Here is a 5,757-nt window from a genome sequence, read left to right as displayed (position 1 = left end):
CCTAATCTTACGAATAAATGTGAAGTACGTAATAAGGCTCTAAATTTTGAAGTATTCAATAACTGCCACCTGAAATTGTAAGTATCAAAAAAGTGTGCCATATTAAGTTTAAGACAGAAGTTTGATATATACAAACCGTAACGTTACGTGCAATATTTAGAAGACTCGAAATCTTATTAAAAATTATAAAAGGAGGGGGTAAATCAATTTGATATGTTGCGCAATTCTTGTGAACTAAAGTCAGATAAATATATTATGATGTCTTTTTATAAGCCATTAATAAAAATTAGTGTTCCTTATTAACCGAAATTGGTAAAATGCCGTGTCCGAGTTTGGGACAGAAAATTTGAGCATCATATAGCAAGTATGATAAATTCGTGTTTTCATTATATTCACTATCTAGAGAGAAAAGACAATCAATTGGAATCATATCTGATATATTATTAGCTTATTCTACAGGTCATATGTTCCCCTAGATTTATATCTTACTTTATATACATATACATATATCTATATTCTTCTCTAATCAGTTAAGGGTAGGATATTGTGTATATACATATGTATGTAGAGTGTTAAAGACGTTACGTTCACTTTTTTGTTTAGGTGGCTCATAATTTGATTTATTTTTGACTTACGCACTTTACATCATTTACAACCAAGTTTAGAATAAAAAATTACTTTAGATGGTACTGCAATCACGCCTACTGTTTATACAAGTATAACAAAATATAAAATTGCATTAGGCTCTGCCGCTGAAAATATGGGATAGAAGGATTGCTTCGCGCGAACTGCGCATAACTTGCAGGTAATGATAAAATATTTTTTATTGGCGTTCGACCCTTTAGCGAGAAATTATGATGCCCGATGCCCCTGCTTTTGAATAAAACTGTTGGCAGTACCTTTATGCGGCAGCCATTGAGATGATTGAGCTTTGTCATAACTATACAATTATATGATTCGTAAAGAACAGTTCTGTCGCGATCGTCGCGGAATGAATGCTACATTTCTGGAGCAATGTTAATGCGAGCTGCTTTTGGGGAGAGTGCGCACAAATTTCGCGGCGAACCGACTCATACCCAATTCGATGGTTAACATTGAACGGTTGCACCGAAGCTAAATACCCTTCACAGGTGCATTTCTGCTAGTAACTATGGGTTCAGTTTGTATGGAAGCTATATGCTATAGTAATCCGTTCTGAAAAATTTTTTTGGAGATTTTATTGTTACCTTAAGCAGTAATCCATGCCGAATTTCGTGAAGATACCACGTCAAATGCGAAAGTTTTCCATACAAGCCCTTGATTCCGATCGTTCGGTTTGTATGGCAGCTATATGCTATAGTAATCCGATCTGAACAATTTCTTCTGATATTACATTATTTCTATTAACAATAACTCATACCAAATTTCGTGAAGATATATCGTCAAATGAGGAAGTTTCCTATGCAAGCATTTGATTCCGATTTTTCAGTTTATATCGCAGCTATATGCTATAGTAATCCGATTTGAACAATTTCTTCAGAGATTACATTGTTGCCTTTCAAAATAATCTATACCAAATTTCGTGAATATAGCTTGTCAAATGTGAAATTTTCCATACAAGAACTTGATTCCAATCGTTCAGTTTGTATGGCAGCTATATGTTATAGTAGTCCGATATCGGCAGTTCCGACAAATGAGCAGCCTCTTGAAGAGAAAATGACCTTTGCAAAATTTCAAAACGACATCTTAAAAACTGAGGGACTAGTTCGTATATATACAGACAGACGGACGGCTAAATCGACTCAGCTCGACATACTGATCATTTATATATATATACTTTATAGGGTCTCCGACCCTTCCTTCTGGGTGTTACAAACTTCGTGATAAACTTAATATACCCTGTTCAGAGTATAATAATTGTTTACTTGAATTCTCATTCTGTCACCATTATACATACTTCCCATTAGTACACGAAAACATTATTATCTCATACTGTTTACAATACCGAGAGTGAATTACAATGAAGAGGATAGGCATAGAATGGAACAAGTTTGAGCGCATCGATCAGAACATCACCAAGCATAGGAAAATTAAATTGTTCCATTCCGCAGACGCAATGCTTCAGTGAACCTAGAATGAAGATCATTCTCTTACGATGCGGAAATAGATTATAGTGCCGACAAATCTCAGCCAATTGGTCAAATGTCAATAATTTTTCAACACTGTAAAGATTTAAAATATAATGGTCAATTTGCAGGATAATGTTGTGGTGATGATAAAGTAAAATTACAACAATAGGTTCCATCACTTGATTCATTACAAGTTTGATGGAAAATTATTCCAAACACTTCTTGGCCAACATAAAAATTATAGCAATTGATTCCAAATGACGTTGTTTGGTGCAACGCATATTATATAGAACAGTTACAAGTCCACTTTCGACAAAATATACCGTAATTGTTCTCATTCACATTGTACTACAAGGAGAGTTCCAAAGTAAACAGGACTTTTTGAATCTAGCGCCCCCTGCTGGCGCCATCAATATGTCGACTGGTGCGATAGAATCTGCTGTCTTTACCGTTTCAATTGATGAAACAAACGTTTTCAAAGTGGTCATGACTACATAAATGATGATCAACAAGTGGGCCAATCAAAATCCGTGATCACAGGAAATTCCATCGAAACTGTGCGTGAATTCATCAAAAATCAGCCGAAATTATCATTGAAATTCATGGAAATGGAATTGAACATCTCCAAAACATCGATTTATCGCATTTTGACCGAATATTTGGGCTTACGAAAGGTTTTTTTTTTTTTTATTTCAATGCCATTGTAACTAGTTAACATAAAATAAACTAACGAACAATTTGTTTTGCTTAATGTATAATACAAAATAATGAATGGTGCTCTGCGTATAAATTGCAGAGAATCTGGTTACTGTATAAGGTGATATGTTTTTTTGCGCTTAAGCCTTTCTTTCCATTCACTTCGAGTGGCAAGAGCCCTGGCTTCAGTGTTCACATGGTCAGAAAGTCTTTCCATATGAGACTTTGCACATTTTTTAATTGATGCAGCAACTGAGTCAATTCCGAGATCGCGTTCAAGATCGTGACTGCGAACATACCAAGGCGCATTGACGGCGCATCTTAAAACTTTGTTTTGAAATCGCTGGATTTGTGCAACAATGCTAGGGCTTGAGCAGCCCCAAAGTTGTATCCCATAAGTCCAAACTGGTCTGAACACCTGCTTGTAGACTAGAATTTTGTTATATGTGGATAATGCAGAGTTTCTACGCAATGGCCAATACAAGTTTCTGAATTTTATTTCTAATTCTTCTTTTTTCTTTTTGACATGTGTACTCCATCTAAGTTTTGTGTCCAGGGTCATGCCTAGGTATTTCGCGGTATTATGATATGGTATTTGCACACCGTTTAAGTACAGAGGCATATATCTAGTATTGTTGTATGTGAAATCAATGTGTACTGATTTAGTCTCGTTTAATTTTATTCGCCATTTAGCTGTCCATTCAAATATTTTGTTTAAATGTTCCTGCAATCTTGCAATTGATGCAGTTTGTGTTTTGCCGACAGACAGAACCGCAGTATCATCTGCAAATGTTGCTCTAATACAATTGTCGTCATGTGGTAGATCGCACGTAAAGAGTAGGTAAAGAATGGGTCCTAACACATTACCCTGAGGAACACCAGCCTTTATTTCCTTTAAATCAGAGTACATATCTCCATGTTTAATTCGAAAAAAACGGTCCGAAAGGTATGATTTTAAAATATTGTAATATTTTTTTGGTAAAAGCATTTTAATTTTGTTTAGGAGCCCGCCATGGCAAACTTTATCAAAGGCTTTAGGCACATCGAGAAAAACGGCCGAGCAAACTTTTTTGTCTTCGAATGCATTTTCAATGACTCGAGTTATTCTATGTACTTGGTCAATAGTGGAGTGATTTTTTCGAAAGCCAAACTGATGCGCTGGTATCAGCTTTCTCTCTTCAATTATGTTGTTAATACGTACATCAAGCAGTTTTTCCAATAGTTTTGAGAGTATTGGCAGGAGAGATATGGGCCGATACGAAGTAATTTCATACGCTGGTTTACCAGGTTTATTGAACATAATCACCTCTGCAGTTTTCCAATAAATGGAAACGTATTGAAGATTTATGGTAGCATTCATTATGGCAGTAATTTTACATATAACGTTGTGAGGAAGCTGTTTTAATATTTCACTGGTAATAAGATCAAACCCAGGCGATTTCTTAGACTTCAGTTTTTTTATTTCTTCACATACCTCATCGTTAGTTACTAGAGGAATTTCGGTATACTTCTCGTGAGTATGAGTTTCCATTTCTGCTGCATTGGATGTGTCATATGGTTTGAAGACACCTTCAAGGTATGCCGAAAAAGCATTTGCTTTCTCGATATCGCTCTTGGCCCATGTCTGGTCTGCTTTTCTGATTGGATGATGCTGAGTTACGGGTCGAGAAAATTTTTTTGTACACTTCCAAAGTGAATAATCATTCCTATGGTCGTTAGATAAACTTTTCAGATAATTGCTTAGGGTTAAATTTTTAAATGCCTTTATCTTATTGGTAAGTTTTTTACACAATTTGTTAAGACAACTTTTGTCGGATGGAGATCTTGTTTGTTGCCACTTTCGGCGTAATCGGCGTTTTTCTGCTACCATTTCTTTAATTTCTTTGGTATAATTATGACCTGCTGTGACGTTTCTTTTAGTTGGTGTGCTACTCCAGGCTGCATATTGAATTGTATTTGTTAAATTCATGATTTCGATATTTAGCTCGGAATTACAACTTATTTTTACGTGACTATCAACATTGGATAGCATTTGCTTAAAGTATTCCCAGTCAGTATTTTTATTTGTTAGCGAAAGTGGAGGTTCCTTAATAACAACACTTTCGTGTAGTGTTAAATATACTGGTGAATGGTCAGAGGTCATATCTAGACCGTTTTCTATGCACATATAATTTGAGGAGATATGTTTTGTAATAAAAAAAAAATAAGATCTGGTGTTTTAAGTGGATCTGTTGGCCAATAAGTTGGTGTTCCAGTAGACATGATTCTGCACCCAGACAATTGAAGAGCTACGAAAGGTGTGTGCACGGTTTGTTCCGCATAAATTGACTACCCACCGAAAATTGCTCAAAATGCAAAAATGCATTTGTCCATGAAAGGAAAGCGTTATGCAGACGTAAAGGCCATTCAAAGGGCTTGCGCCGGCATACTCGCCGTGCAAAAAGCTGTATTATGAATAAAATAAATTGATTTTGCCGAAAAAACCATTTGTTCCGCTGTCTTTGTAAAGTCCTGTTTTTTTGGAATGCACCTTGTATATAAATATTTGGTATATAAGATAATTTGCATTAGGTATGTTAGCATAAGTTGAACAATGCACACACATACATATATCGAAAACAAAAAAAATTATTAGGTCATTCACGGTATTATCCGTTATATAAAAAAGTACTGAATTGTGATAAGTTGTTTCCCTGTTATTAAATTAACTTTTATGCATTGCTCAAAGTAATAAGAATTGAGAATTAGTCCCTCTTAATGTTGACGTGCTTAAATAACATTTTATGTTTACACATGTTACAGTAGAAAGGGGATTACAGTTAAGTGAAAGACTTAGCAACGAGGGGGACATTATATTCAATCATAAAATTAAACAAGAGCTCTAACTGAAAGCGAAGCAAAGGAAATGCGATTTTAGCTGTTAAATAACTTTGTGTGTATCGTTATACTGTCG

Source organism: Bactrocera neohumeralis, unplaced genomic scaffold (assembly GCF_024586455.1).
Source record: "Bactrocera neohumeralis isolate Rockhampton unplaced genomic scaffold, APGP_CSIRO_Bneo_wtdbg2-racon-allhic-juicebox.fasta_v2 cluster11, whole genome shotgun sequence".
Classification (NCBI taxonomy): domain Eukaryota; kingdom Metazoa; phylum Arthropoda; class Insecta; order Diptera; family Tephritidae; genus Bactrocera; species Bactrocera neohumeralis.
Note: the sequence above shows the minus strand (reverse complement) of the source record.